This window comes from Suncus etruscus, chromosome 7, assembly GCF_024139225.1.
Source record: "Suncus etruscus isolate mSunEtr1 chromosome 7, mSunEtr1.pri.cur, whole genome shotgun sequence".
In the NCBI taxonomy this organism is placed as follows: domain Eukaryota; kingdom Metazoa; phylum Chordata; class Mammalia; order Eulipotyphla; family Soricidae; genus Suncus; species Suncus etruscus.
The window spans coordinates 33,881,453-33,902,318 of NC_064854.1; the positions used below are offsets into that span (position 1 = coordinate 33,881,453).

At 39.8% G+C, this 20,866-nt stretch overlaps 1 protein-coding gene across 1 annotated transcript in view; it reads left to right on the plus strand.

Moving 5' to 3' along the window:
- The window catches only part of SVIL (supervillin), a 261,406-nt gene that overhangs the window by 72,366 nt on the left and 168,174 nt on the right, over positions 1-20,866 (plus strand). The window lies entirely within an intron of this gene.

A 20,866-nucleotide genomic window follows, 5' to 3' on the forward strand; every position in this document is an offset into this window, starting at 1 on the left:
GATCTCACAACTGATGAGTTTTGTGTATTTTTTTTATAAGTGTATGTAATCAGTAGTAAGCCCTGTGGGTCATTTTCTTATTGGAGAATATCTTTATACTAATGCTCCATTTGTCTGATATACATTGAATACCAGCTATATAATATCTTACATGCTAAAATTGAAGCAATAACAATGATGAGTGATGCTTATGTATAGGTAGATGATAAAAAAGGTAACAAGCAAGTAAAAGCAATTATTGAAAGAGCGATATATGTTTAAAAGAATAGTTTCTGGAGTGGTCTGAACTGGGTTATACTAAATTCTGCTCCTCACAAAGGGTAAATCCTAGAGGAAAACCTTTTAATCTCTCTTTCCGTTTCTTTTTCTGTAAATGCTTCCTTTATCTATTTAGTAAGGTGGGTGTGAGGATCAAAATGATGACTCATGTCATTTAACAAATACTAAATTTTATATAATTGCAACCTGTATTTGTCCTAATCACATAATGGCGGAGTGTTTTGAATGTTGTATGCTAGAGTGATTGATGGAGAGGTAGTGGTGGGTGGGGACTTCTGAATAATTGAGTTCAGGATGACCTTGAAGTAGAAATTTGTGAAAATGAATGATCGTGGGTTATAGAAGAAGCACTTAAAGATCACACAGAGGGAATACAAAAGAGTGTTTTATAGGGAAAAAAATTCATCACATCTTAATAAAACAAAACTAATAGCTGAACAATACAAGCAAATGAGGAATTGTAAGGAAAATGCTTTAGCTTGAAGAAGACTTCTGTGAAATCCCACACCAGATGCTCATATCATACCTCCTAATATCATTGCCAGTCAAGGATATCCACTCTCCTTAATTTTATTCAGCTTTGTACTAGAATCTCAAGCCGGGGAGGTAAGAAAGACTTTGAAATAAAGCCTCCTATTGGAAAGGAGGAAGTAAAATGATCTCTATTTGCCTGTAAAATGATCTTCTATCTGGAAAATCCTAGAGAATCAACTAAACCGATAAACAAGTTCAGAAGGGTTTCCAGATGCCAGATAGTGTACAGAAATCAATCATATTGCCCTAACTTTTATAAGAAGAAATTTGAAAGAAAATTAAGAAATAATTCTCTTTACAAAATCATGGAATGAAATAATTTCCTTAAATATAAATGTAGCTAAAGAAGCGTACAATTTATAATCTTTAAACAACAGAACATCACTGGAAAGAATTCAAGAAAATCTAATAAAGAGCATCACATGTTTAAGGATCAGATAGCATACTCTTTAAATTGCAATATTCTGAAAATGGCAATCTCAGGAGGACAAGTCAAGCAAAGTCTCTGCCCTGCTGAAGCCACACCAGCTGCACCCACCACCCACAAAACCTGCTTCACCAATGGTGGTGCTTCACCACTCAACAAGGGAGCTTTACAGAAACAACAAACTGACCAAAATTCAAAATATGCCAGTATTTAAGCTGATATTTTCAGGACTTTATTGAGTAAATGTGTGCATTTCTCACCTACTTCTTATACTTCTGGAAGCCCTCACAGATGAAACAGTACCTCACAAAAGACCACAGAACTTGGAATTCCTGAACTGAGTGGTGGTATGTGCAGTTGCACAACTCCACAAATTTTTCAATACTGTCATCCTAGTAAGAACACACCAATTTAGACATCAATGAGAATTTAAAGCCACCTAATGATCAGAAACAAAACAAATTAACAGAGAATCAACAAGCAACAGTTTGGCAAACCTGATAATTACTTAATGATCTAACTGTGAGATACATTAATTTTCACAAATTTTCTTATAATTTAATTTATATTAAAATATTTTATATTACATTTCACAAGTAAGTGGAAATACTGCCAAAGGAGTAAGCATGTTAATGGGGGATTGCAGGCATGTAATGGTGGAGGGATTGATTATACATTGCTGGTGAGAATGGTCTTGGAACAAATATATTATAAGCAACTGTATAATACATTGTCTTTAAATAATTTAATTTATTAAATAAAAATTGCAATACTCCTTTATTTATTAATTAGGATTAATTAGCACCTATTAATTAAGTATACTTACTCTATAAAGTTCAGATGAATTCTTTTGCTTTTTAGAAATTTACAAGCTGATTGAGGCCAGAGATATAGTATAGTGGCTAGGGTATTTGCCTTGTATGTTGTCAATCTATGTTTAATTTTCATCCCCCCATAAGATCCCCTGAGTCTACCAGAGCCATGAATAAGAAATGAGGAGCTTCATGTGTGGCTTAAAAATGAAATAAAAATTTAAAACTAAAAAGAAAAGAAAAAGAAAATTGATAAGCTGATTCTTAAATTTTAAATATGCTTAGAAATTTAAGGGCTCTGGATTAGCTGAAATAATTTTGAAGATCAAATTTGGAATATTCATACTTACTAATATTAATATGTATTTATATTAAGAGCTCTTAATTGAAATGATCATGTTACCTTATATGGTATTAAAATAAGGATAAGCATAGATTATTGTAATGATTATTATTATAAGTATAGAATTTGGAAACGGGGATTAATTTACCAGTAATAAACACCTAGCTATATAGTAATTGATACATTATATTTGTGGTAAGAAATTCAGTGAGAACACCCATCAGATAAGGGGCTAATATCCAAAATATACAGGGCACTGACAGAACTTTACAAGAAAAAACATCTAATCCCATCAAAAAAAGGGGAGAAGAAATGGACAGACACTTTGACAAAGAAGAAATACAAATGGCCAAAAGACACATGAAAAAATGCTCCCTGTCACTAATCATCAGGGAGATGCAAATCAAAACAACGATGACATACCACCTCACACCACAGAGATTGGCGCACATCACAAAGAATGAGAACAATCAGTGCTGGCAGGGATGTGGAGAGAAAGGAACTCTTATCCACTGCTGGTGGGAATGCCTTCTAGTTCAACCTTTATGGAAAGCAATATGGAGATTCCTCCAAAAACTGGAAATTGACTCCCATTTGACCCAGCTATTTTACTCCTAGGGATATACCCTAAGAACACAAGAATACAATAAAAAAAAACCTTCCTCACACCTACATTTTTTGCAGCACTATTCACAATAGCCAGGTTCTAGAAACAACCAAGATGCCCTTCAACAGACGAATGGTTAAAGAAACTGTGGTACATATACACAATGGAATATTATGCAGCTGTCAGGAGAGATGAAGTCATGAAATTTTCCTATACATGGATGTACATGGAGTCTATCATGCTGAGTGAAATAAGTCAGAGGGAGAGAGAGACACACACAGAATAATCTCACTCATCTATGGGTTTTAAGAAAAATAAAAGTCATTTTTGCAACAATCCTCAGAGACAATGAGAGGAGGGCTGGAACTTCCAGCTCACTTCATGAAGCTCACCACAAAGAGTGGTGAGTGCAGCTATAGAAATAACTACACAGAGAACTACCATAATCATGTGAATGAATGAGGGAACTGGAAAGCCTGTACTGGAGTACAGGTGGGGGTGGGGTGGAATGGAGGGAGATTTGAGACATTGGTGGTGGGAATGTTGCACTGGTGAAGGGGGTGTTCTTTACGTGACTGAAACCTAATCACCATCATTTACGTAATCAAGATGTTTAAATAAAGAAAAAAATTAAAAAAATATAAAGCCTGCAAAAAAAAAAAAAACATGCTCAGGCTTACTCAAGCCTCTACATCCAAGAAAAAAAAAAAAGAAATTCAGTGGAAAAAGAACATATTTTTTATCAAATGGTATGGGACACTGGATAGCCACATGCATATAAATGATATTGTATTTCACAAAAATGGGCTATGAGCATTAAATGGAAAAGCTAAAGTTATAAAACTTTTCTTTTTGTTTTTGGTTTCATTTTGAGGACACACCCTGCAGTGCTCCAGGCTCAGGAATTATCCTGGCAGTGCTCTGAAGATCATATGGGATGCCAGTCATTAAACCCGGGCAGCCACATCAAAGCAAGTGCCCTACCCACAAGTGCCCTACCACATACTATCAATTGAGCCCAAAAGCTATAAAAATACTTTTTGAAGATAACAGGAGTGATAAGTTTCTTGATCTTACAATAGGCAATGATATTTTTAGATATAACCCAAACCTCAGGAATAGAAAAAAATTAGAGCTAAACTGGACTTTGATCAAATTAAAAACTTTCTTTATGAAAACTACACTATGAAGAAAGTGAAGAAAATAGTACACGAGATGGGAGAAAACAACCGTAAATAATACACTCTGATATGAGATGTAATTAAATAATATAAACAAATCATATAACTCCATAAAGAAAGGTAACCCCATTCAATATTGGCAAAACCTCTGAGTAGACATTTTCCAAAGCAGAGACATAGATGGCAACTACAAAGTCCTTAAGAAAATGTTAAGCATTACTAGAAACCAGAGAAATGCAGATTAAAGTCACAGTGAGCTACTAAAAAGTGAATACTAAAATGTGGATGAGTGAGTGAACATGGGAAACACTCTATCCTGACTCTGGTGCAGGAGTGCCAGAGCTTTCCAAAGTCAGTCTTACTTAGCTGGAGTGATAGCACAGCATTAGGGTGTTTGCCTTGCATGTGGACAACCCAAGACTAACCCAGGTTTGATCCCCGGCATCCCATATGGCCCCTCGATCCTGCCATGACCAACTTCTGAGCTCAGAGCCAGAAGTAACCCCTGAGATCACAGGTGTGGCCCCAAAGCAAAAACAAACAAGCAAACAAAGCCAGTTTGGCAATTTCTTGTAAATATAAAGTTCCCTTGTGATCTGACATTTTCTCTTCTAGATGTACCTAAAAGAAATGAAAGTAGTTCTCCAAAAAATATGTCTGAAAGCCTACATGTTCATCACACATGATGATTAGAAAAATAAAATATCCCATATTCATAGAATAGGATATTATTGGGTTCTACAAAGGAAAAACATGTTCTTTTTATAATTATCTTTATTTAAACACCGTGATTACAACTATGATTATTATTGTATGATTACAGTCATGTAAAGAACACCCCCCTTCACCAGTGCAACATTCCCACCACCAATTTCCCAGATCTCCCTCCTCCCCACCCCCCACCCCCACACCTGTACTTGAGACAGGCTTTCTACTTCTTAAAGCCCATAGATGATCCTCAATGGAGAAAAACTGAAAGCCTTCCCTCTAAATTCTGGCACAAGACAAGGCTGTCCTCTCTCACCACTCCTATTCAACATAGCACTGGAAGTACTTGCTATAGCGATTAGGCAAGAAAAGGATATCAAGGGAATCCAGATAGGAAAGGAAGAAGTCAAGCTCTCACTGTTTGCAGATGACATGATACTCTACTTAGAAAACCCTAAAGACTCTATCAAAAAGCTTCTAGAAACAATAGACTCATATAGCAAGGTGGCAGGCTACAAAATTAACACACAAAAATCAATGGCCTTTCTATACACCAACAGTAATAAAGAAGAAATGGACATTAAGAAAACAACCCCATTCACAATAGTACCACACAAACTCAAATATCTTGGAATCAACTTGACTAAATATGTGAAGGACCTATACAAAGAAAACTATAAAACTCTGCTCCAAGAAATAAGAGAGGACACACGGAAATGGAAACACATACCCTGCTCATGGATTGGCAGGATTAACATCATCAAAATGTCAATACTCCCCAAGGCATTATACAGATTTAATGCCATCCCTCTAAAGATACCCATGACATTCTTCAAAGAAGTGGATCAGACACTTTTGAAATTCATTTGGAACAATAAACACCCTCGAATAGCTAAAGCAATCATTGGGAAAAAGAATATGGGAGGAATTACTTTTCCCAACTTTAAACTGTACTACAAAGCAACAGTTATCAAAACAGCATGGTATTGGAATAAGGATAGGTCCTCAGATCAGTGGAATAGGCTTGAATACTCAGAAAATGTTCCCCAGAGATACAACCATCTAATTTTTGATAAAGGAGCAGGAAATCCTAAATGGAGCAGGGAAAGCCTCTTCAACAAGTGGTGTTGGCACAATTGGATAGCCACTTGCAAAAAATTAAACTTAGACCCCCAGCTAACATCATGTACAAAGGTAAAATCCAAATGGATTAAAGACCTCGATATCAGCCCCAAAACCATAAGATATATAGAACAGCACATAGGCAAAACACTACAGGACATTACAGGCATCTTCAAGGAGGAAACTGCACTCTCCAAGCAAGTGAAAGCAGAGATTAACAGATGGGAATATATTAAGCTGAGAAGCTTCTGCACCTCAAAGGAAATAGTGCCCAGGATACAAGAGCCACCCACTGAGTGGGAGAAACTATTCACCCAATACCCATCAGATAAGGGGCTAATCTCCAAAATATACAAGGCACTGACAGAACTTTACAAGAAAAAAACATCTAACCCCATCAAAAAATGGGGAGAAGAAATGAACAGACACTTTGACAAAGAAGAAATACGCATGGCCAAAAGACACATGAAAAAATGTTCCACATCACTAATCATCAGGGAGATGCAAATCAAAACAACGATGAGATACCACCTCACACCCCAGAGAATGGCACACATCACAAAGAATGAGAATAAACAGTGTTGGCGGGGATGTGGAGAGAAAGGAACTCTTATCCACTGCTGGTGGGAATGCTGTCTAGTTCAACCTTTATGGAAAGCGATATGGAGATTCCTCCAAAAACTGGAAATCGAGCTCCCATACGATCCAGCTATACCACTCCTAGGAATATACCCTAGGAACACAAAAATACAATACAAAAACCCCTTCCTTACACCTATATTCATTGCAGCTCTATTTACCATAGCAAGACTCTGGAAACAACCAAGATGCCCTTCAACAGATGAATGGCTAAAGAAACTGTGGTACATATACACAATGGAATATTATGCAGCTGTCAGGAGAGATGAAGTCATGAAATTTTCCTATACATGGATGTACATGGAATCTATTATGCTGAGTGAAATAAGTCAGAGAGAGAGAGAAAAACGCAGAATGGTCTCACTCATCTATGGGTTTTAAGAAAAATGAAAGACACCCTTGTAATAATAATTTTCAGACACAAAAGAGAAAAGAGCTGGAAGTTCCAGCTCACCTCAGGAAGCTCACCACAAAGAGTGATGAGTTTAGTTAGAGAAATAACTACATTTTGAACTGTCCTAATATTGAGAATGTATGAGGGAAATGTAGAGCCTGTTTAGGGTACAGGCGGGGGTTGGGTGGGGAGGAGGGTGATTTGGGACTTGGGTGATGGGAATGTTGCACTGGTGATGGGTGGTGTTCCTTTTATGACTGAAACCCAAACACAATCATGTATGTAATCAAGGTGTTTAAATAAAAAAAAAATTAAAAAAAAAAAAAAAAAGCCCATAGATGAGTGAAACCATTCTGCGTCTTTCTCTAGAGAGAGAGAGAGAGAGAGAGAGAGAGAGAGAGAGAGAGAGAGAGAGAGAGAGAAATATTCTTATTAGAGTCTTGACATGTATGAGTCTTAAAACTGAGTAAAAAAAGGAGTCAACTATAAAGAGTGCATGCTGTATTAAGTCATTGGTAGGAAAATCTGAAACAAACAAAATTTTTAGATAGTAGATTGATGGTTGCTTAGGAGGGGTAAATTGAAAGTGACTGCTAATGATATGTTGTATCTTTGGAGGGAATAATTAAAATGTTTGCAAGTGTTTCATAATGCTTGTACAATTCTAAATACACTAGGAACCATTGATTGTGTAAATTGGAAAATTACATGGTCCACTAACTCTATCAATAAAGTCACTATGTACATAAAACAAAAGATATTTGTTGAAAATTTGTTTATCAACACTTGATGATAGATGTGATCTTGGGGGTGAAGGGAGAGGGCAATTTAGAATAACTTCTAAACTTTGGTTAATGACCATTTTTGAGAAGCGAAGACTGGAGTAAGAGGGTTTTTAGGTATTGGGTTTTATAAGAGAGCTTGCTGTGAGATCCAAGAGTTCTGTTGTGGGCACACTAAACTGGAGCTACTTGTTCAAGAGCCAAATAGAGATAATAAACTGACAGGAGAAAGGTGAATCTGGACTTTAGGAGAGCATCCTGAAGTGACAAAACATTTAGATGATGACGAGCACGCAGAGAAAAAGAGAAATATAGACAGAGAAGAAGAGGGGGTGATAGGGAAGAGAAATGTGTAATCTGTTTCAAGTTGTGTTTGTTACTCTGGTGAAAATTGCTCTGAGAACCTTCCTTGCTAGAGCTGAAATATTGGTGGAGTTGGAAAGTCATTTCTTCTCTAGGTGTGGCTCTTGATTTCTTTTTTTTAAACAAAGAAAGTTTTTATTGAAATATTTAGAAAGATGAGGATAAAGAATACAGTCTTCTCTAGAGTGTAAATAAGCAAGCAAAGAAACTTAGAAACAAGTAAGTGTGAAACATGTTGAAAAGAGCAAGCAAAGGAGAATCAGTCTTTGCTTTGAACTCGGATAGCTTTGATTTTCCTTTCTTCTTTCCTCTTCCTTTCTCCTACAGATGAAAAACCTAAGAAAGTTTTATTAGTGTCCCTTTTTTTCAAATTGTAGGTAGAATTATTTTTAAAATCTTCATTTAAAAATCAGTATAAAAATATACTGATATTCATACTTCACACATGAAGGTGGCCTGAATAAAACAAAGTCCTGGGGCCAGAGCAGTGGTGCAAGCTGTAAGGCATCTGCCTTGCAAACGCTAGCCTAAGACAGATCGAAGTTCGATCTCCTTGTGTCTCATATGGTCCCCCAAGCCAGGAGCGATTTCTGAGTGCATAGCCAGTAGTAACCCCTGAGTATCAACTGGGTTTGACCCCCTCCTCCCCCCAAAAAAACCCGAAGTCCTGACTACATTACTGCATTGCATTCAGTAGAAGAACCCAGTGTTTGAGCCATTGAGATGATAGCAAGTTCTGACTGGAGGTGGAGAAATAAGTGGCCACTTTCTCCAACTTTACACATAGAAATATGATGTAGGTGCATTTCCTCAACCTCAAAAATGTTTGACAGTAACCTTTATTGCTTTAGATTTAGATGCTGTGAAAACATCACTTTAGGATACACTTGCCTTTAAGTAACAAACTGTTCTTGGCCTTTTCTTATGAAAATGGACTAATTTTCTGTTCAGATGCTAAAGCTCATAGGATACTTTATTGACAAACACTGTATGTTTCTTTGTTTGTTTTTGATTTGGGGGCTACAGTTGATGGTTCTCATGGGTTACTCCTGGCTCTGCATTCAGGAATTATTCCTGAAGGACTCAGGGGACCATGTAAATTGCTGGGGATGGAATATGGGTTAGCCTCTTACAAAGCAAAAGCCCTACCCAATGTACTATCTCTCCAGCCCCCAGACATTGCATTTTGAGCACATTTTATAAGGGGTCCTCAAACTTTTTAAGCAGGGGGCCAGTTCACTATCGCTCAGACTGCTGGAGGACTAGACTATAGTTAAAAAAAATTATGAACAATAGTGACCCATCGGTCATAGTTTGAGGACACACGCCTCACTCAGACTTTGAGGAGTCTAGAGACAGAGAGAAGGGGAGTTGGAGAATGCGGGCACACATTCTACACATATGCACACTAAGGGCTTGGGACAAGTTGGCTGCTAAGCAGGACAGGCTTCCATGGCAAAAGCACCCAGTGGGCTGCATAAGTGTCCCATGGGCCATAGTTTGAGGACCCCTGAATAGATTCATTTGGGATGAGTTCAAGCAGTATTTTTTCTTTTTTTTTTTCACAAGATACACATGTGTGAGAGTATGTGTGTAATTTTAAAATTACATCTGAATATTCTTAGTTAAAATTTCTGATATTTTTTTCTCTATGGAATACAAATGATCTATCATCAAACAATATCTTTAAAATCCAGTGTTTTCTAACTGGTTTGGCAGGAAATCTTTGTTTTTACAAGCTTTCACTGAAGGCTCTTTGTGAGGCTATTTCTTGCTTATGGTTTTAAAATGTATTGGTATGTTTGTTGGGTTTTTATTTTGGTTGTGTTTCATTGTGTCTGTAGGGGACATGTTTTTGGAACTATTGAAGGAAAATATTTTCAATAACTAAATTCTTAAAACTTTTTAATTCTGCAAGAAATATCTCAATTGGTTCTTTACCACAAGTGCATAGGATTTTGAGCAAAGGGATTTCCCAGTGGTGCACAGGACGCAAGATCTTTCCCAGCCATTCTTAGCCATCTAGGCCTTTGGTTCAATGCCAAGACCAGAGGCTGCAGTGCTGCTTGAGTCGTACAGTGTTTGGATGTGCTCAGAGTCTCCAAGTTCACACTAAGTGATGCTCAGAGGGTCTCCAATACTGCCCTGGGTGATGAATGGGAGGCCATGTAATGCCAGGGATCAAACTAGGGTGAGTTGCATACGAAGGGTGTTCTTTAACCCCTTTACTCTTTCTCCAATCCATGGTGCATGGAAATTTAAATAATGTTATGTGCAAATGATATTAGTGAACAATGTTACTTGATTAGTCAGTAGGCAGACTGTCATCCAGGAGGAAGTCAGAATCCAGGTTAGAAGCACAGTGGTGGTTTCTTCAAGCTGTTCCTTGCCTTGGACTTGCAGATTTTATTAACTTCAGGCACTGACCAATCACGGGTCATTAGAGCAGTTAAGAGGGAGGAATTATTTGCACCTCCACCTATTCATTTGACTCCAGGGCTGTCTAAAGGGCACATTTGCTATCTGGGTTTTAAAAGCGCAAGAGAAAGTGACAGCAGATGAAAGAAACACCGGGGTCTGCGCTGCTTGCTGCTTTCATGCACACAGGAATCCTGTCTGGAGGAGCCCCCCAACCTCACCCCACCATGGCCCCTGCCCACGCAGGTCAGTATTCAGTCCCTTCTAAGTGTCTTCAGAGACTTGAATGAGATTTAGCAGGTGCTTCTAACATTTCAAAGCATGTTCTGAAGAACGAACTGCTTTCATTCTTTCCACTGGAGTGAATCTGTGAAAATGACTTGGTTTCTTAAAAAATATCTTGTCTATCTTGGGTCACTGCCAGACCTCTTATGTGGGTGGTGTGTGCTGTGTACGGACGTTGGTGTCCAATGTTGAACTTGGCTTTGTCAGAACAGAAACAGGCAGATCATCTTTGTGAGACTCCGGTCACGCATGAATGCTGGGTTCCCAAATCTGCAGACACAGGGCCTATTTCTATGTGATATGGGATTCTAGATGTTAGGAAGAGAGAGCATAAGGACAGGACAAGTAGGGGTTTCTGTGGAACTCTGAGGCCACTGCCTTCAAAAGAAAACATAGCAAGTGTTTCATGAATGGTGGGGTCTCATGCTCAGGGCATGTGTGTTAAGATTGAGGGGTAGCGTTAATGGTTGGCGGTGTTGATATGGACTTAGGTTGGAATTTTTAACTAAAAATACCATTTGTTTGAGTTTTTTTAGTGAAAATTTGTGGTGTTTTTTTTAATTTTGCTAAACTGTGTGAAGTTATTCCATACTGAGTGAAATTAACCAAGAGAGGAACAGATAATAAATGACCTCTCTCATTTATAGAATATAAAGGACTATAGTAAAGGAACAATAAATGATCAAAGCAACAGAATCTGAAAATTTTCTACAGAATTCAGCTTACAACACCAGGGAAGAAAGGTTTTAGGGGGTATGGGAGTGTGGAACTGAGACAATGGTGGAGGGAAGTAGACACTGCAGAGGAAGAGTGTGGTGTTAGAACGTTGTATGCATGAAAATTTCAAATGAACAATATGAATACCACAGTAATTCACATAGATTAAAAACAAACACAAAGACACGCTTTGTTCGTTACCTACCAACTAACTGATCCTTAAGTAGAAAAGGAAAAAAAAACACATCTCCAAAGGGAATTATTTTTCTTTATGATCTTTTATTAAATCCATAGTAAAATAGGAACCCCACATATAATAGAAACTATGGAAGAATATCAATATACCTTTGACTTTGGACTTCTAGAAATTCCTTTCTTTCACATACACACACATCTATATTTGCCTGAGAAACAAATGGCAAACCTCATGGAAAGCAAACAGAAGATACAAAAGGTGGAATAAAGATTGGAACAAGTTTCAGCTTTTTCTTTCACTTGCATTTGGATACTTCCCCTAATTTTCTTTGCTGGATATGGGCTTTTCAAACATTCTTTGGCCCTGGGAGGGAGTTGTATAACCATAAAACTTGAGAATCCTGGCCCTAGAATAAATGTTCCCTCAAAAACCCCAAGGACAGAAAATTGAACCCAGCTGTGCTAAAGCAAAAAATGCAAAGAAAGGCCAAGGGATAACTGGGGGCTGCGGCACCAGACCGGACCAGTGCCCAGATCTCTGGGACTGTGGTTTGTTTCAGGAGACTGGGAGCTCCGGTGTTTCTTCTGGAAGTTTTGGGGAAAGACTGGCTGTATGATACAGCATCCTTCAGAGCTGTATGATTCTATGTTGTGGTAAGGGCACTCTACTGGACATTGCAATTCTCCTGGCTGGCCTATCTCCTGCAAAGTCTACTTTTTTCTCTGGGGAGGCTGAGGCTTCTCTTGTCTTCACAGGGTCCCAGTTCTCAAACCCTAAGCTTCCTCCTCATCAGTAGTTTCAGAGCTGTAGCCCAATAAACCAGTTGGCAAACCCCCTCCATTTTCTGGAGCTAAAACATTTCAGAGCAAGGACTTGTTCCTCATTTCTCCTCTGCTGGGAGAAAAAGGCTCGACCAGACTGTGTCGAGTCTCTGCTGGCAGCCCGGTGGGCCTTCACTGTTTGGATTGTGGCCCACCATATAGACTCTAACCTCTGCAACCTGGGTTTAATCACTTTTCTCTTTGTCAGACCATGTAATGATGATTCATGCTTCTTCCTCTCTGAGATTAGATTACTGCAATTTTCATATCCTGGAGTGCCCACAGGGGATTTGAATTAATACTTGTTGGTATAGAAAGCAGGATTGGGTTTCTGGGGAGAAAGGACTGTATTTGCCCATTTGGCTGGCTCTGACAGCTTTGGGGGAGGGCCTGTCAGGATCCTGACTAGGGAAAGTAATCCTGCCTCTGGGGTTTAGCATGCCACTTAGCTCACCAGACTGGACAGCCAGCAAGGTTTTTGCAGGGCAAGGGCTGTGCATTTGCATGAGGGATGCCATGTCCCTAAGACCAGAACACACAGATGGCTCTGCACTGAAACTGGCACACTCCTGCCCCCAGGGGTGTCTGGGGAGAAGGTGAACTAACTCAACTTGAGGAGCAATCTTCTCCCAGCCAGCAGGGATTCTAATTACAGATTGGGGGAGTGGGGTGGGCAATGAGAGGTGAAGTCACTGCCAATGGAGCTATGTTTTGACACTTTCCCTCTCAAATCTATTTCATTTGTTTTTGAGCAAATGAACATCTGTTGCATTCTGGGCAGTATTGCTCGTGCCAGGGGCTTAACGAGACCCCCAGAGAGATTTATATCTCTGTGCTATGCAATATCTATGTCTTGGTCTGTGAGCATCAGCAGTAGGAATGTGGGTGATGCAGACTATGGAACACAGTAGACTCTGGAATTCTGATCATTAGTCCTAGCATTGATGGGAGAAAGTTAATCCCCATGAAATTGGATATGGAAGTAGGGACCTGTTTTCTTTCAGTGTCCTGCTTAAAGTCACTGTGCCCAAGGGCCTCCCAACAATGCAACACCAAGAACTTCTAAAGGTTTGTATTCTGGAAATATAATAGTTAGATGCTGCATTTAAGTGCTCATAGATTTTCTCTGTGAACAGATCTTCCTCTGTTCTTTCCGGTATCTTCCTGTTATTTCCAGAGGAAATCTTGCTTCCCTCTGACGCCTTGCATGCCTTCACTCTCCTTATATGGTGACCAGACGTTGTTCAGTAGCTCCTCTGAAGCCATTTCTCAACTATGATCACTCATAATCCTCTTAGTGGGTCTGATCCAACAGATAACTTTAGTTATCTTTAGTCTCTTTGAAGAGACTTTTGTCTTCTGACTCTTTAAGAAGGAAGGTTGAGGTGTGAGTCTATTTATGATCCAGAGAAAGAGAAAATAAAGTGAAATGTTTCACAAAACTTAACTGATTCCTTTTATTTTCTCAACCATTCTTTGCCTCACCTTTCATTTTTTTTTTATCTTATGCCATCCCAGAAGTGATTCATCCTCCTTAACACAACTCCCATTTCTCATTCTTCCATATCTCATTCTTCTACACTCTAGATTTCAAAGGTATTCCCCTAAATTTGTAGTCCCTGTCCCCCAAACAGGAGATACTGTTGAAACGTTTAGGGATTGAAAATCACAGTTTATATTGCTGAGAGCTGTGCTCTACGATCTCTGTAAGAATCAGAAATAGATTTGGAACTCCCACATAGTTCTTTACTTTAGTCCAGATTTATTGGGCTTCCTTGAGTTGGTTTTAGTGTGCAGCTATCCTTTATTTTTAGAGAAAAATGAGAACAAGTGGTATCCTGGAGCCCTGTGTAAAGTAGGAAGTACATGTCCTGTGCTTCCATCCAAGGCATGTGTGGTGTTGGGTTTTGATGTCTAATGTCTGGTGTTGGTTGGTGGGGACTGGAGATAACATGAGGGGGTTCTATGGTGAGAGGACTCTTGGTTGGTGGAGACTGGAGAATCTAGAGAGCAGTCCAGGTCTTTCCTGTTCTCATTGTCTTGCTGAGTTTTCTGCCTTTCTCCTGAATCTCCTCTTTAACTGCTTAGATGTGGGCCTTATATCTGAGCTCATTGGTCTTGTTTTCTTTTACTCAAAGGCCTCACCCACTGGAGAGGAATATGTGTGTGTATGTGTATAATATATATGTGTATATATATGTATGTATGTATGTATGTATATCTATTCATTATTCCCAGCACATTGCTGTGTGTCACTTTCAGTCATACTTGAGAGGTTGTTTCTAGCAGCTCTTGGAATCAAATGCAGGACTCGTACATGCAAAGCATGTGCCGTTGCCCTTTGAAATATGTTCCTGACTCCTCAATAGTCATTGAGAAGAACCAGAGGTACTCCGTGGTAAAAAATGAGTAAAAATACGCTCACGTTTGGGATCAACAAATTGGGTCATTTGTGTTGCTAGTTTTTGTAATATTCAATAATGGAGCAGGTAGTCTGGAGTCTCCAGGTGTCTTCAAAGGACAGTGACCCTGCACACTGCATGACTTTTGTCCCCACTCGGCAGTTTGTGTGGTTCTGCCATGCCCTGGATGGACAAAAATCATTAATTTTTCTATCAATAAGCAGTTTAGACAGGACAGGTTCTGATTTGTATGTGTACAATTTCTCTCTAGGCTCTGAGTCTGGTGTCCAGGAATGTGATACTTTTCAAGCCATGTGAAGCCCATGTCCCCACAGCCAGGAATCATAAAACATGGCCCAGTCTCCCTTCCTGGCAAACTCACATTTCATTTCCACTCCAGGGCCAGCCGTTCTGCTCCTGCCGAGCCGTATTGCTCCACACCCATCACTCCTGGAGCCGCAGCAGCAGCCTGGGAGAGAAGACTTGGCTTGAGCATCTGTTGTTCAAGCCAGTGACCTACATATGACCTTGGAGCTTGCAGGATTGTCATTCAAAGCTAGTGAAGTTAGTTATATGCTTTGAGAAAGAGAGAGACCGAGAGACTGATGGATGGTTTGAGAGGAAATGGATTAATTGGGAAATGTCACCACCCAAAATAATAACCCCCTTTTTTGGCATATAAAAAATTTACACCCAAATAAAAATACTTGTCCTAGACATAAAAGTTCGCAATCTCAGACTCACACTAGAGTATGCATGTGGCTGTTGGAAGAGTAAAGCATATTTCTGTTCAGACAGATATCAGAATCCTAAGCTTTGTTAGAAAATATTGATTCTGTAGTTCTATCATAGCAAAAATTAAGGCAGTACAAATCTTGGTTAGCTTGTGTTTTTATCCCTGGAAATGAGCGGCTTAAAAAATTGTCTTCTAATGATTTCTCCAGTTGATTTTCATTTAGAAAGAGGAATTTTCTAACTTTCCAGGAGACAGAGGCAGCTGGACAGAAAACTTTGTTTCCTTGTTCTCTGCTCTGACTCTTCCAGCTCTGATCCCAGCGCTGACATCACCCTAACTTCAGAAATAAGTGCTTTATGGAGAGAAAAGCCAACAGAGAAGCTCTTGCCTCAAAACCAGTCTTTTTCCTCTCTCTTAGTTTCCACCTATAAACCCAGTGATTAAATCTTCAGAGCCAAATTAACTATTGATTTGTCAAACTTGGCTAAAAGAGGTGCTGGGTTTGCTGAATGGGAACGAGAGAACTGATCTAACTCAGCCAGTGTACAGTCTGCTTTCAGCCCATTGTGACAAACATGTATTCCACTGATCAAGACTTACCTTGCTAGTTTCTGGTGGAGATAAGAGGGGCTTCCAGCAAGTGGGATTTTTATCAGTCTAGATTGGGGCTTAAACTTTTTCTTTTCACTGCCCCTTTTGACCAGAAAAACAAAAACAAACAAGCAAAAACAAAACAAGTGAGCGTTTTGGGCAATTTTTGGTCATTGCACATTCAGAAAACTTTTACTATTGTCAATTATCTTTGCAAATGCCCACAGTTAAGTTTTGCAACCCACAATTTGAAAAGCTAAGCTTTAGAATAGAGATTCCCAGACTTATTTGGCTTACTACTTCCATTTCAAACCAAAAATTACTCAGCGCTTCCCTTGAAATATTTGTTTAAGCAAACCCCAAAAGAATACCCTGAATTTCACTCAAGACTCCTACTGCAGTGTCCTCCTCATTTCTTTCAGTGCCCTTTCCCAGTGAGTGTGGCCCCCTTTGGGAAACTGGGTGAGGAGAGAAACCATTGACTATGTCTGGGAGAAACCACTGAGTCTTGCAGGCTGATTAATTAGGGTTTTCTAAGTGACTTGCCTAGCACAGAGAAGGGCCTGAGCACAGTGACAATGGTCAGTGTGTCTCTTGGTCCACTGATGGGAGTAGAGGCAGGGAAGTGTACGGGACAGAGGGTGGAAGAGATAGGAAGGCACCAGGCAGAACAGATGAAAGACTAGAGAATTATTTTCCCACCAGGTGGTCCTTCTGACCTTTTCACACCTGCACTTGTGTGCCAAACAACACATGCATTAAAGCACACAAATATATATGCACACAAGCACATGTGTACACACAGCTTGCTTGTTCCCAAGTATATGCTGTTTGCAATAAAGCAAGATGTCCAAGTGCCAAACCATCAGCACAACTGTTCGGAATACATCCAAGATCTTAACAAAATTAAGTCGCCCCAGACCTTGGTCTATTTGAGATCATCTTCGGTGTTAAGCACAGTTTCCAGTGTTTATTTGAAACTGGATCCCTTTTTCCTCCTACTGATGGAGATCTAAATGCAAGCTGGTGAAAGTGACTCTTTTCCAAGATTATTCTTCACATTTCCCACGAGCTTCTCTCTCAGTGAGAATTGGCCAGCACACCTGTGAGACATGCAAGAGACAGAACTGGAGGGGGAGTAGGATGCTGCTGGGGGGGAGGGGGCTGGCAACCAAATCATGCTGTCTCTAGAACATTCTGGAAGCAATAAAGAGGATGGGGGCTGGAGAGGTGCTAGTTGGTAGATAGGTGAAGGACAGACATATGTACTGGTTTCCAGGGAAAGTGAATGAAAGTATCTTCATGGTGGCGGAGTGAAGGGAAGCTGAGCTGCCAACAGCAATGGGGCCTGCCAGGAAGTCATGGTCAGTTGGAAAAAGAGGAGCAAGTGTCATTGGGGAGAAGACATGGGCACATGACTTATGCAGAGTTCAATATTCGTGTCAGAGGTGCTAGATTTGTGAACTATAAGGAAAAACTACCACTCTGCATTTGGCCTCAGGTTTGGGGAAACTTCTTTTGGAATATGCAAAGTGAGATGATCAAGGTCGAAATCATCGAAGGGAGGGTGGTGGAAGAAGGCAGAGTGGAAGCCAGGAGGAGAGGGAGTGTCAACAAGGCTGGGAAACTCAGAGGAAAGCCTGTCTAAGAAATGTTTCTGGGCCCGGTACATGGCCCAGTGAGAGAGCCTCCACTGTGCAGATGTAAGGTCGCAAGTTTGGTTGTTGGCACTATCCTATGTGCTGAATGATTATGGCAACACTGCCTCTGGTGTCCAGAGTGTCACAAGAAGAAAAGTGTGATCCCCAGAGAACAGAACAACCAAGGATGTGTGACTCCATAATTAAAACATCAAGATCAACAATAAAAGGGAGGAAAGGGGCTGGATAGAGAGTACAGTAGTAGTACTTGCAAGCAACTGACCCAGGTTCAATGCCCAATATCCCATATGATCCCTAATGGGGATCAGGAGCAATTCCTGAGCACAGAGCCAGGAGTAACTCCTGAAAACTCCAGATGTGACACAACCTCTGCCCAACCCCAAAAAGAAGAAGAGCATGTTTTATGCACTTGGACTCACTATGGAGTGGCGAGTCTGTTAAGGAACTGGGAGAAGGGAAGCTGTGGAAGAAGGGGAGACATTTTGTCTGTATATGGATTGATCGAAGTCAATACAGTTGCCAATGGGCATGGTGGGGAGGCCCAGGTGGTAGTAATTGAGTGGTGCTGGGAAGAGAAGTGAAAAGGGGCAAGGCTGCGATGGGGAACTGGGCTGGAGGAACGGAAGCATTGGAGATGAGAGAGAGGCACAGTCTCTTGCTTTGTATGACTCCCTTTCAGTGAACTCAAAGAAAGCTTTGAAATTTCTTTGTGTGTTGGGGCCAGAAGGATAGCACAGTGGTAGGGTGTTTGTCTTGCACGCAGTGGCCTACCTGGGACTGACCGTGGTTCGATCCCCAGAATCCCATATGGTCCCTTATGCCTGCTAGGAGAAATTTGTCAGTGCAAAGCCAGAGTAACCCCTAAGTGCCACTGGGTGTGGCCCCAAAATAAAACAAAACAGAAGTTTCTTTGAGTGTTACCCACAGAATCTGATCTTGATTACTCATTTGTCTCTTTCATGGAATTTTTTGGGGGAGATGTGACGTCTTTACTGTGTCAATGCTGCATCATCTTGTTATTATAAAGTTATTCTGAGGCAGTTATCAGGAAGAATATTAGACTCATAACTTTTATAATTGTATTAAAGAACCCTAAATGAAAAATAATTATTTATCATATAAATGGAGATAGCTAATTCTAGTATCTTGGTAGATATTCTGGAGATAGCTGATTCTAGTATTAGGTATTGTTCTTACCATTTTCATTCATCATACTATATTTTCCAATTTACCTGTGGTAGGTCCTGAAATGCTGCATGGAAGCAGAGAACACTGTGAGACATCTCAGAAGTCAATGCATATTTTGTGGGAGTGAATTTATTTTAGGAAAACAACCTGTATTATTGGCCCAATGATTCATTTTCTCTACCTACTTTTCCTGTCAAGTCCCTACATAGTCAACTATATATTTTTTATTTTTTAAATAGGCAACTATTAAAACCCCAGGTTTTTATATCTTGGGAGAAGGTGTACACCTGATTGTGCTCAGAACTTACTCCTGGAGATTCAACTTGGTTTGGAAGCATGCAAGACAAGCACTTTAACTATTATACCATTTCTCCAGCCTCATAGATTTGTTTTGCTTTTGTTTTGGGGACCACACTTATTGGCGCTTAGGGATACTACTGGCTTTGTACTCAGAAATCCTTCCTGGCAGTCTCAAGGAACCATATGGGATGCCAGGTATTGAAACCAGATTGACCACTTGCAAGGCAAACGCCCTACCCACTGTACTAGTGATCCAGCTCGTGGCCTCTTATATTTTATTTACTTTTTCCCTGTTTGGCTCCAAAAGGTTCTTAAAGTTAGACATATTATTAAATTATATTTTAATAAAATTCTTATGAGGTAATGATGCATAATTCATAGAATGGAAAATATATCAAAATAAAATAATTAATGAAGTTCAGAATGGACCAGAAAAGGTAAAAAGAGGTCTAGACAAATTAGAAAGCATAGATTTAGTGGCAAGAAGTTCTGTTGAGGGGCCAGAGAGATAGCATGGAGGTGGGGCATTTGCCTTGCATGCAGAAGGAAGGTGGTTAGAATCCTGGCATCCCACATGGTCCTCGAGCCTGCCAGGTCTGTTGATCAGTGTGAAGCAAGTAGTAACTTTGGTCTAGAGCCTTGGAGAAAATCATTTGAATCCTGGCACCAACTAGTTCTGAAGTTGGTGTTTAATTCTTAGTGTTCTCCAGAGTATCTGCTGCCTTCTCACCTGGCTATAAGCTTGCCTGTGAAGGGGCAGCTTTGTCCCACAGGCTTAATTGGGAACAGGCCTTCAGAGGCTGCTTTGGGAAGCATCTGTGGACCCAGCAGCTGTGGGCTGAGCAGGGACACCCAGTGGCTTCCAGTTGGGCAGGCAGTAAAGCTGTCGCTCTAGCCCCAGAGCTCCAGGCATTGTGATTCTGTTCCATTTTGGATGAACCATTGAGACCTTATTTGACTTGTGGTAGCTGCAAGGATACCTCCATTGTAAGTATTTCTGTAAGCTAAGTTATAATATTTAATGTTTAAAAATATAAGTAGCTTTTTAAGTAGTGGTTGGACTTTGAGTTTCTTTTTTTCTTCTTTAAGTTTCCTCTGTTTGGAAGAGAGCCTTGTTTTCTGGGATTCAGTTGAAGTTAATCTTTGGCATTATAGAAGAAGCCTAGTCTTTGGGTTTATTTAGGATATCTTATTTGTGGTGTTTTAGAGAAAGTTCTTCTAACTCCAGTTCTCTCTTCCGAGAATGACATTCTTTCTATGATTATTGGAATTAGGTGGAGCCCACAAATGTCTACATAGTTGGTAAATAGACATAACCTCTATAGCCCCTTTTTAATATATTATCTATAGATATATGCAC